Source organism: Vulpes lagopus, chromosome 2 (genome assembly GCF_018345385.1).
Source record: "Vulpes lagopus strain Blue_001 chromosome 2, ASM1834538v1, whole genome shotgun sequence".
Lineage (NCBI taxonomy): Eukaryota > Metazoa > Chordata > Mammalia > Carnivora > Canidae > Vulpes > Vulpes lagopus.
The window spans coordinates 123,183,635-123,196,552 of record NC_054825.1 but is presented as its reverse complement, the minus strand read 5'-3'; the positions used below and the strand labels follow the sequence as shown (position 1 = coordinate 123,196,552).

Below are 12,918 nucleotides of genomic sequence, written 5' to 3'. Positions count from 1 at the left end.
TTAAATGGTTCACTCAGCTACTTTTCGTTAAATCTGTATTACATTTCCAGAAATGTGAACGTGGAGCACAAAATATAATGAAGCAATTAATAATACAGTAGTTTTGAACAGTAGAGAGTTCTATACTTACGTTTGGTGATTATTTTACATAATAGCCTATGAGTATTTTACATAAAGTTTTGATAAGATTTCTTGCCACGTAAGGGATTTTTGACCTGTATATTATGTTATCTGGCTCCTGTTTAAGGCATGACTTCGTATTCAAAAATTTCCAAGGAGCAGTTACAGATTTGCAATCTGCTGATATAACCGCATGCCATCTACAAAAATGCAGTTGATTTACATAACAAATATGTGAATACCAGGATAACTGTACTTTATTTCCTTTTTTAAATTTAAAAAAAATTAAAAAAAAAGATTTTATTTATTCTTGAGACACACACACACGCAGAGAGAGGCAGAGACTCAGGCAGAGGGAGAAGCAGGCTCCCTGTGGGGAGCCCGATGCGGGACTCAATCACACCCTGGGCTGAAGGCAAAGGCTCAAACACTGAGCCACCCAGGCGTCCCTAACTGTACTTTATTTCAACACAAATGTTTATATGGTGAAATTGATTTCCTCTGCAATCACATGCTGGAGCGGTGGTAACTATAACTTATCAATAACCCTACGCCGTCAGCTGTGAGGGCAGGAACATTGCATCTCTGTCACTCAAGTGAGTGAGTATTTATCGGATATATACTGGGTTCCGTGGACAACCCTGATCTTGAACTGGGTTTGAGGCATGGATTCACGTCAGGTTCACAGTACGGGGTTATTTTAAAAAGTGGAATCCACACGACTTTAAAGGATCTGATGTGGGAAGGCACACTGCAAAGTAGACTGGAGCCGGGTGAAGAACTGAGATTCATTCTGTTGGCATCAGGAAAGTGCTAAGAGTTTTAGGGGAAGAGAGTAATTTGAGCAGAATGCACGAGACTTGCACAAAATTGGATGGATTGTTTTCATTTACTTTTTTATTTTTTTTTGTTTTGCTTCTTGTTTTCATTTATTTATAGACAGCAAATCACCTGGGTATTTTATTCTCATGTAAACATTATAACTATATAGTCAACGGTGCAAAATAATTTTTGAGGGCCTGGTTTTTGTAACATCCACTGCTATATATATATATATATATATATATATATATATATATATATATATATTCCCAATGAGGAATTACTGGATTGAATCAATATCTTTAGGAAATGAAAACTAGGAACCGACTACTCCTTGATGTGGGACCAATTCTGATAATGTGCATCCCTCCCTACAGGCTGAGCCATGTAAAGTTTGAAATTAGTATCTGTCTACAAAAAATCATTTTGGACAAAGCATTTTGGAGAATTTATTTGTATGCGAGAACCGAAATATTTTCATGTCCTGAAATAGGCTGCAAATATTGAACTCAGTGGTTTGGCTTTCTGCTTCTTGAGCTCAGGTTACAGAATCATAGGGAGCAATATTATTAATACTGCACATGTATCTCAGGCCAACAAAATCTCCTTGGATTAATGATTTTATGCCACAACTAGCTTTGTCTGAGACTATATTTATAAAACCTTCCAACTACTTTATGAAAGCTTGCCTTGTTGGGCCCAACATAATGCACCTCCACATTCTGGACTCTAAAAAAGGCAGCTAACAAAAATGAGACTTCATACCCCTGTCACAGAAGTATCAGTCGAATTGTTTTGGGTATGTAGAGATGAACAAAAAAATGTCAGAGCTGGCTATGATGGCTGGAGCTGAACTATTTGTACACTGGTTGACCAATTCCATTATTCTTTTCACTTGAAAGAATTTGCTGGATTGATAAAATTTCTGTGGAAGGAATCCTTTTTTTTTTTTTTTTGGTTGTTGTTGTTGCTTGTTTCTTTTCTCATCCTGGCTTTAATTACAACACATTTAAAGTGTTGACTTGAACTCGGTAACTGAACAGAGAAAACTGAAGGGTAAATTTACCTTCCCGAATATGCAGCGTAATTTAATTTTCATGAAACCATACAAGGTGAGAGAGAAATGCTGGTTTTCATGATATGTGCCTGGTTTTCAGAAGGACATGGCCGCAAAGGTTAGATTACATGATATTTCCATTTCAAGAAGCCTTTTGGAGGTGTTCAAGTTCAACTCTAAAAAAATTGTCAGTGAAAATTATTCCAAAGTTCCATAAAAACTACTGACCCCAAACAACATATTTTTGTGGAAATTATCCAAAAGTTCAGTGTTTGACATTGTTCTCTTGATGATAGTCCAACATCTTACAGCTGTGATCTTAACCATAATATTCTGAACACATAAGAAATATATTGTTTCTTTCTTGGCCACAGATTGATTTATACGTTTTTTAGCCACACGTGACAATATACTTCAGCTTACAGTGCGTTTCTGCTTATTAGCAAACTGATATGATTATTTCTTAAGACAGGCAGAAACATTTTTGGAAGTAGCATGAAACTCAGTATTATAGTTTTATTATCCAAGGAATAACTATTTGGTCTGGGCGGTGAGTGTAAGGGGAGCTCTAGTAAAGGAACAGGAAACTAGCACATTGTACATTATTGTTGCCCAACAGAGGGCTATTGCACAATAGAAAAATGGGATTATTATTTTTTACACACCATGTGTTAGTGGTTGGAAGCACTAACTACCCTTTTGCATAAATAATCTATTTTCCTCTCGTCCAAGAAATAAAATAGAAATGCAGGAGAGTGGCTGAAGTCCACTAAAAATCACGTGCGATTTGGGAAATTTTGTAAGGTTTTCATTAAAGGGGACTTCTCTCTCTATTCTGATGACTTTTTATTGCAGTGGTCAATGGTTGTTTACGCTTCTTTTGGGGAGTTTGCAAACCAAGCAAACATCACAATCTCACATACGTGTTTGTGTTTCGTCATTCGCGGGTTATGCACGCGTCCACAGGCGCACATGCACCAGAATTGGGCTGTAGAGTGTCCTCGGGATTAAAAGAATGTTCATCATCCCCCCCATGTTCTAGGTAGGAGGGCGATGTTGGATAGAGACCATCCACGAGGAATCAAGTACGACCTGAGCCTTTCTGGTGCAATGTTTGTTGAAGATTGTTGTTTTAGAGCCGGAAAAGCATAGTGCTCAGATTCTGGGTCTGCCACCAACCGGCTGGGTGACTCTTGGCAATTCCTTGGTATCTTGCAGGATCAGCTCCCTGATATTTTAATATGTGGGTACTCATTACTACTTGCTAAATGTGACGATTACATGAGATGCTTGTGAAGCATTTAGCGTGGTGCCTGGCACGCATTAATCACAGGAGAAATGAAAACTAATGTTTTTAACTCATTACACAAACATGGATTAAGCTTCTACTCCATGCCAAAAAGTGTGCTACAACTTGGGGATGCAGATGAGAGATGGAGACACGAGCAATAATTATAGTTACAAGCTAAGGCTGAAATGCAGAGAGGCATGTACAAGCTCCTAGTGGGAGCACAGCAAGGAAGGCATTAGCCTCTAGCAATGCAGACTGAAAAAGGCTCCCCGGATGGGGTGATGTCTTGGAGCCTTAAAAAAACGAGTGAGCGTTTGCCAGGCCTGAGAGGGCAAAAGGGCATGTCGGGCAGGAACAGCGTGTCAGTGAAGGCACGCAAGGGCATGGTGAATCTGGGGAACTGAGAAAGTAGACTTCCTTGGTTGGATCACAGTCTAAATATAGGACATTACTCAGGGAAGTTGGAATGATATGCAGGACTCAATTGCCATGTTGGGAGTTTGTCCTGAAGCTCAGTGATACTGAAAACCAGAAAAGAGCAAGTATCAGAATCCGAGAGCAGGGCAGAGCTTGGGTGTTTCTGTGACTGCTTCAGAAAAGGCCAATACGATACACTGACCTGTGACCTTATTTCCAGTTTCAGGAACACTTTTGTAGGTAATTAGAACCCATAGAGGGAGCATAGGCAGTGACGGGTATTTATTTCTGAGCCTGAACTTAAAAATAAAAAAAAAATAAAAAAAAAAAAAAGCTAAAATCTTTAGCTTCTGCTGGTGCAGACCAGCCTAGCCACATACTATTTAAGATTTCACTGCAAACCAGTATCACATAATTGGACAAGTGATTGATATTTTTGAGATGCTGAAATTATTTCTTATTAATACAGAAATACATGGGCATTTATCTAAGCACCTCCTCAGGCCTGCAGGCCAGGTTCCCAGGCATAGATGGCTTTGAGGAATACACATTCCTAGGCCCCACCTCCAGAGATTATGATTCAGTAGGTTACGATGGGACCAGGAACCTGTAGTCAATAAGTTCGCCCTGAGTTTATTCCGATGTGCAGCCACAATTAGAAATGATAGCCGTAGGCCAATAGGAGATCCAATTTCCTTAAATGTATACTCTCAACATTTATTTCAGATCACATGGTTTCTCAATAATTTCCATATATATGGAAATTAATATATCAATATACTAATTAATACATAAATAACATATAATTAATGTATCAACATGGAAATTAATATATTAATATAAAATATTAATAGTATGGAAATTAATATAATATATAAATGATATAAAATTAATATATATTAATAATATGGAAATTAGTATATTTATATATGGTATTTTGTTGACATACTGAAGCTACTAATTTTTTTTTTTTTTTTTTAATCTACGATAGTCACAGAGAGAGAGAGAGAGAGAGAGAGAGAGAGGCAGAGACACAGGCAGAGGGAGAAGCAGGCTCCATGCACCGGGAGCCCGATGTGGGACTCGACCCCGGGTCTCCAGGATCGCGCCCCGGGCCAAAGGCAGGCGCCAAACCGCTGCGCCACCCAGGGATCCCTTTTTTTTTTTTTTTTTTTTAATGCTACTAATTTTTAAGGCAAGTTTTCTGATCAGGTGCCTGTGAAACAGACACCTAAATACGAAATGAAAATTAGTGGAAGGTTGTCTTTTTAAAATGTGTTCAAATAGAAATATGAACTAAAAGGAATAAACACGTAGAGAAGAACAAAGAGAGAAGGAAACAGTCCTGAATTATTTTTCCTAAATTATGTCTTACTTATTTAAGCTCTAAGAGAAAAATGAAAACTATAGAAAATGCTAAGTTACCTTTTAAAATGTGATAGGTTTAGAAATGAAAAAGTTGCTTCCCTAGCTAGAATCAGAGAGAGACCTTATTTGTTAGGAATTACTCAAAATGTGAATATCAGTTCTCTGAATGTTTAGGGATGTTTGCGCACTTTATTTCTTGCTGAATTTCTTGCAGGACACCACTAAGGGGAGCCATTGAGCTTTCAGTAGCTCCACTTCCAACGCCAGCTGTTAGAATTTTTCTCAAAAAGCTGAAAATGAATCCTACACTCTAGACAGAGGACTACATATCACTGAATCTATAACTAAAACCAATTAAATAAATATGCCGCTAAAATATAAGATGTATTGCTAGGTCTCTTCACTGGATGTGGAATGCAGTTCAACTGGAAACGCATGGATTTATATCTTCAAAAAAGCACAAATGGTGTGAAAATGGGGTTAATCTTATGATTCGTAAATCTAGAATTGACCTGATTTTTATGTATAGAGGATGAAAATTCCTATTTTTATTTCTTTTAGTTAATATATCACTGGAGAAAGTTTGCAGAGGAGGGGAAATTGCTACAGTGTAACTTCTTTAGCAGTTAGATCCCTCAGGTATGTGGATACACCTGTGATGCTTCGGAATGGGGGCCGCACTAACACAGAAGGACCCAAAGGGAAAGAGCACAGCTGGAAGTCAGAAAGGCCAAAGTATTTTCAGCTCTCTGACTGCCACGAAGATTTAACTTGAGAAATGCATTCAGACCTTTTGTCTTTAAAAAAAATAATAAAATAGAAATACTTATCTCCTTGATATTACTCTAACCTAGGAATTTATAACAAATATAGCGAAAATATATGAAACAATGGATTTGTAAGCAGACACTATTTTCTCCAAATTGAAGTTTAAAGCTGCCCAATTTATTGACCCTGTAGTTTTTAATACCTGAATTAATTTAATTGCATTTCTATTTACCTTCCAAGATGCTTCTGGTTAATTATTGCTCGAAAAATAACTGGGCACAGAAGCACGTACTCTACCGAATGCTGTTAATTTGGGAAATGACCTCGAACCACTTTTGCAAAGATAGATAGTTCTGATTATCACAATATATTAGGATCGAAGCAGCATTTTCCCACCAGTTGAAGAGGACTCATGTAAGAGATACAATGTATTTGTGTCACCTTCTTTGGGGAATTCCGAAATGAAACCGTCCTGATTGTAAGACACTGAGTGTGAATCTTAGGAGGTGACAGTGGCCAAACCCATGTGTCTTAGCCTGGCACTCGGGGTCCTGGTCCTCTGTCCTAGCTCCCGCTCACTTTGTCATTCACTTCCATGGCCTCCTACTCCGCTTCCTCGCCCCCTGGCACTCTACTCACCACCACCCACTATGCTTACTGATCCCTCGGGTCCGAGGCATTCACTACAGTGGATTCTCTAGCGTCCCTTGCTCTAACTCAGACTATGTGTTGAACTCTCTGCCCCGTGTCCCTTCTTCAGGGGCACTTCCGTCACTCTCTCCCCTTTTCCTGGATTAGATGACTTCTATTTCTAACCTCTTTGCCCAGTAAGCTCCCAACTAGTAGCCTGTTGCAGTAATCCTGGTGAGGGTGACTAGGGTGGTCTGTTTCTAAAAAGAGTAAGAGTCATGGGAATTAAAGTTCAATGGACACTTGTAGGTTCCAGGCATCCTCCTCTTCCTCCTCCTCCTCCTCCTCCTCCTCCTCCTCCTTCTTTGTCTTCGTCTTTTTCTTTCTCCTTCTTCTCTTCCTCTTCTCTTCCTCCTCCTTCTTCTTCCTCTCCCTCCTCTTCCTCCTCCCCCCTTCTTCTTCTTCTTCTTCTTCTTCTTCTTCTTCTTCTTCTTCTTCTTCTTCCTCTTCCTCTTCTTCTTCTTTCTTCTTTCTTCTTCTTCTTCTTCTTCTTCTTCTTCTTCTTCTTCTTCTTCTTCTTCTTCTTCTTCTTTCCTCCTTCTCCTCCTTCTTCTTCTCCTTGTCCCCCTCCTCTTCCTCCTTCTTCCTCTACCTCTTCTCCTCCTCCTCCTTCTCCTTCCTCTTCCTCCTCTTTCTTCTTTCTCTTCTCCTCCTCCTCTTCCTCTTCCTCTTCTTCTTCTTCTTCTTCTTTTCTTCTTCTTCCTCTTCTCCTCCTCCTCCTTCACTCTTCCTCTTCTCCTCCTCCTCCTCCTTCTCCTTCTCCTCCTCCTTCTGCTAAGGTTTATTTGAGAGAGGGCGAGCGAGCAAGTGTGGGGAGGGGCAGGGGCACAGGAGAGGGAAAGAACGTCAAGCAGACCCAGAATGGGATGCGGGGCTGGATCTCACAGCCCTGAGATGCAATCATGACCTGCACTGAAACTTGAGTCCACAGCTCAGTGACCACAGCACCCAGGTGGCCCTGCAGCAGGTGCACTCCTAGGCGAGAGTGAGAGCCCCAGGTCTACAGGCTTCACTATAACCTTCCTCTGGCCCTGGGGAAAGGGAGGCCCTTCACCCCTGTGCCCTTCGGCCCTGTCCCACCCCCAGGAGCACACGGAGAAATGCGGCCTCGCTCTACTTCACCAGAAGCTACTGAGGAAAAGGAGTGGGGCGAGGACAGCATGTGAGCTAACCTGACACGACCCGGAGTTTTGTAGAAATTATGGTTTAGAATAGACTTCCTTAACCTCGACATTTGGACCCATCTGGGAAGAGATGCTCTGTGTCCGCACCAGCCAGCACCTCATTCTCTCCCCTCTTCTTTCCTATCGCTACTGTCTACTTAGTTTGCAATATTTCCATCCCCTTTCCAGGATATAGTATATGTGAATTTTGGACACTATTTACCTATTATGTCATTTACATGTAACTTAGAGATGTTATTTTTGCCTTTAAACTACCCCTGCTACGTTTCTGAAATCCTCATAAAAAGATCAGAGATTTTTACATTTTGTGACACGATTTTGTTACACTTTTGTTATCGAGAGAGAGAAAGAGAGAAACTGTACTGGTTTACATGTAAAAATCCCAGTGAGGCACGAAGGTGCTCTTATTGTAAATCATTTCATTTTATAGCAAACATCATAGATATCAACAATGATGAATTTTTAGAACTTCTGTTTTCATAATCTGCTTCCGCATAAGAAACTCTTTTGTCAACGACTTTCCTCACAAATTGATTATTTTCAATTTGCCTTCACAGATTTTCTTTTCCCCTCTGTTGTTTAGATCATTTCATCACACCCTGAAGATTCAGCATCTGGAATTTTGAATTTTAGTTCTGTGCTGACAGAAATTTCCATGGCCCTTTCACCCGAGGTAACTCTTTTCCATCTCATTGCTTTTGCTGCCTAGACCCCAGCCTGGACTCCTTGCACTGAAGAGGGTTGTTAGCTAGAATACAAAAGAAACTGTTAGAGAGGCTGGATATTGCATACCGGGCATATGAGCAGGTCTTCCTGTTGTAAATAAATCAGGATTAAAACAATAGTTAAAAGCACGAAGGAGAAAGCACCCAAAGTTATTATTATTTTTTTACTATTTGCATTATTTACAATCTACTCATTATAAATGTAAAGAGTATCCCGTATCTTATTTTATGACGTTTTAAAAACATAGCAGGGCATTACAATTGATAGAACCATTTTATTTAGGTAACTATTTTAAGTTATTCTTAAAATACATATTCTTTTATGTAAGCTTCTTTCTCTTGAATCCACTACCTTTTGGTTTAAAGTTCATTGGACATGCATAATTTCTGTGTTTGTTTTTTCTCAGTGCAAAAATCCTTGACTTTGAAATTCTATCCACCACATTAGGTCAGATTACAAGATTCTTGGAAGCTAAATCACACACATTAATTTATATGTTGAAAATTTTGTGGTCTAAGTATGTTTGCATAATGTGCTTTGAACTAGATCTTGGGTTTTATATAAGTGTATCTACTGGATAAGCATGTAAACTTATTCTGATTTTCACTTGTTGTCAGTGAGTGTCCTGATAAACTTCACCTATTAAATCCAGTCAGATTGAGTACTTTTACCATGAATTTCATGGCCAGTTTGTGAAATGAGTATCAACTGGTCTCTCATGGAAAAAATGACTCTGCATATGATATTCTGATTGTTTTATATACTGTTTATGAACTTAAAATAGGGGGATTAATGTGTATACTGCTTTCCTTCAGAAATTTAGATAATGGTGTGGTTGGATCCACTATTTCAAACATCACTGAAGCCTGCCTGGTTGCCCTGATGAATATCCTCCCCGAAATTTTCAGCTTAGACCCGTCTTCTCAAACTATTAGTGACAATTTAAAAGATGAATTGATGTATTTCTCTTTTTAGTAACCACATACTCTTCTCATTGCCCATCCCAGGCTCATGCTGGCGGCTGCTATAGACCAGCAGCTTGTAACTCGAGGTACAAAATGTGTGTGTGTGTGAGTCTGTGGAATGTTTATGTCAAATATTTCTTTCACATCATCCTTAAAAAAAAAAATCTATTGCATCCCACCATAGCCAGAATATGGAAAGAGCCCAGATGTCCACAGATGGATGAATGGATGAAGATGTGGTGTGTGTGTATATATATTCAGTGGAATATTATTCAGCCATCCAAAAGAATGAAATCTTTTTGCTATTTGCAATGATGTCGATAGAACTAGAAGATATAATGCTAAGCAAAATAAGTCAGGCTGAGAAAGACAAATACCATATGATTTCACTAATATGTGGAATTGAAGAAAACAGGTGAACATAGGGGAAGGGAAGGAAAAATAAAATTAAGATGAAAACAGAGAGGGAGGCAAACGTAAGAGACTCTTTTTTTTTTTTTTTTTATGATAGTCATACAGAGAGAGAGAGAGAGGCAGAGACACAGGCAGAGAGAGAAGCAGGCTCCATGCACCGGGAGCCTGACGTGGGATTTGATCCCGGGTCTCCAGGATCGCGCCCTGGGCCAAAGACAGGCGCCAAACCGCTGCGCCACCCAGGGATCCCAAGACTCTTAACTATAGTAAACAAACTGGGGGTTGCAGGAGAGGAGGGGGGTGGAGGGATAGTGGAATGAGGTGATGGGCAGTAAGGAGGGCACGTGATGTAATGAGCACTGGGTGTTAAATGCAGCTGATGAATCATTAAATTCTACCCCTGAAACTAATAGTACATGATATGTTAATTACATTGGATTTAAATAAAAAGTTAAAGAAAAATCTATTGCAGCAATTTAAATATTTTAGAAGGGCAGTAAAATAGCCTCTTTGATAAAAAATTTCCTATCGCACACATATTGCCAGACCTAAAGTATATAAATAGCATCATGAATAGGTCTTCTTATTAAATTATTTTAAAGCAGAGTACATAATTGTCATTCAGACTACTTCTAGAGTTATTTCTTTAAGAAGTCTGGAAACATTATTTCTTTAGTATTACATTATAATTAATTCTTTTTTCAAACTTTCATGCTCTTTGTGATAAATCAGTTTGCCTGATTGTGTCAATTTGAATTTTAAATGTGTATTCAACATATCACTAATCAACAATTAAGTTGAAACTACTAGGTTTGAAAAATCTGGGTCCTAAATATTTTTTCCCTTGTTAATTTTATTTTCTTGCTCTAAATCTTTCTGAGTTGATAGTCATGTTATCCCTGTCCTTAAAACACATATTAAAGTAACACAATAAAGAATGCTTAAATTTGTGACTTACCCCATTCATTTACCTTAGAAAACCAAAAACCTCAGTTGTATCAATATTTGATTCTGAAAGTTAATGTTTTTAAATTTTTTTTTCTGTCCTTACATATTCCTCTCAGGAGGGAGCACCGTATAATAGCAAGTTTTCATGCAGAGCTTGGAATAACATTGGTATTTGAATTTTCCCCATTTTTCTTTTAGTTAGGTATATAGGCTCACAGTTCAGTCCTTCACACTTGAAATACATGTTCTGGAATTTGTTTAGTGTAAATATCCACCAAATGCCTCCCCCCCCCCTTTTTAAAGAGAATCACTAAGCCAAGAGAGCACTGTCTTCATCTTTGATGAAATATAGCTTTCCAATTAACAGGAAAGTCCTTCATTTCAAAAGCCTGAACAAAATGCTACTTGAAAATTCATTCCAGCTGGTTAAGTCGAAGAACTGAAAGAATTCCAAAGAAAGAATATTCTCTTGGCATTTATCATTTGATTTTCATTTGGATAAATTTCTGTTTGTTCCAAGAACTTGCCTCAGAATTTTGTTCTTCTGAGACAGAAAGAGAAGTGTTGATAGCCATGTTTGACTGCGCTCTACTTCTTCCCTTACTCAAATTGTCTACTTGGTTGTATTGACAGAAGGGGATGGCCTCACACTTGCTGACACATTTGCAGTGATTGATTATCCCAGAAATGTTGATATTATTCTAATCTCTTTCATCATTTTATGCACTAGTTGATTCTGATGTTGAATTCTCATTCACAGCCCACTCTTTCTTTTCTTTGAAGCTTTTTTATTGTTCTATGGGGGGAAGAAATGAAACTCTAATATGGAATCACAGAAAGAAAAACAACTACCAAGTCTCCTATTTAGCATGTGCGACTCCAGGATGTTTTTAGTAGAGATGTCACACATACTTATTTATAGCTATAATTTAATATTTTCAGCCATTTATTGATTACCTTTACAGTTCACCTTTTTTCAGTACATTCTCAATGTTTTCACCTTGCATCAGGTTTTATTTTATTTTTTTTAAAGATTTTATTTATTTATTCATGATAGTCACAAAGAGAGAGACAGAGAGGCAGAGACACAGACAGAGGGAGAAGCAGGCTCCATGCAGAGAGCCCGACGTGGGATTCGATCCCAGGTCTCCAGGATCGCGCCCCGGGGCCAAAGGCAGGCGCCAAACCGCTGCGCCTCCCAGGGATCCCTGCATCAGGTTTAAAAAAAATGCTTTTTAGTTACTGACTCTATCTCAAACTATTGATTTCTGAAATTAGTTTGGAAAACGGAAAAATCTCATTTAGCTCCTACTGTATTAAAATTTGTAATACATAAATCTTATTCATAATGTAAATAAGATCACAAGCAGCATTTTTCACCTATGGCAGATGATGCAAACTGTTTTAGGTACTTTTTATCCTGTTGTCTTGGTGCAAATATCTGCTCCTAATTAGAAATACTTTCCACATGCATTTTCCAAAACTAGTGAGATAGCTCCTTATAATTATGTCATCAATACTGGTTACATATACTTGAGTGGAATACACTGGTTTAATTTCTTGAAAACATTTTGGCAACTGAATGCTTGCTAACCTAGAAATATTTGGCCCTATAATTAAGCCAGATTAGTAAGATTTTACTGTATCTCATTTTATAGCTTTCACTGTACTCCTTTTATCACTGCACTGATGTGCTTTAGGGTGAGAGAAGGCACTTAGAAGGGTAGGCACATGTGCAGCAAATATGTGTGCATGTTTGTGTGTATATATAATTATAATGCACATATTTATTTTTAGGTTCCTTCCCACCATAAATGAAAAAAGTTCCATTTTTTTCTGGTGGATTTAAAATATAAATCAAAGACTGAAAGCTTGCTTTCCCATTTAATTTTCAACAAGTCTAAAAAGGAGATTCACCCTATGATGACTGTTCTTCAGAAGATTGATCCTTTAAAATTAACAGACTCTGCTAGGCTCTACGACTTTTAATATTTTCTTATCAAATGTTGTTTCCCATATGTCAAATTAACACTTGCATCCTCCTTTTTTTCTTCAAGAACTTTCAAAATGTTGTGAGGAAAACAGAATATGGTCCTCTAAAAAGCATCTGATTAATGCAGAAGAAGTTAAAGAATTACTTTTATTCTT

General features: G+C 38.2%; 1 protein-coding gene across 2 annotated transcripts in view; it reads right to left on the bottom strand.

The window, feature by feature from the left end:
* Positions 1 to 12,918, bottom strand: part of RSPO3 (R-spondin 3) — an 84,840-nt gene that overhangs the window by 2,140 nt on the left and 69,782 nt on the right. The window lies entirely within an intron of this gene.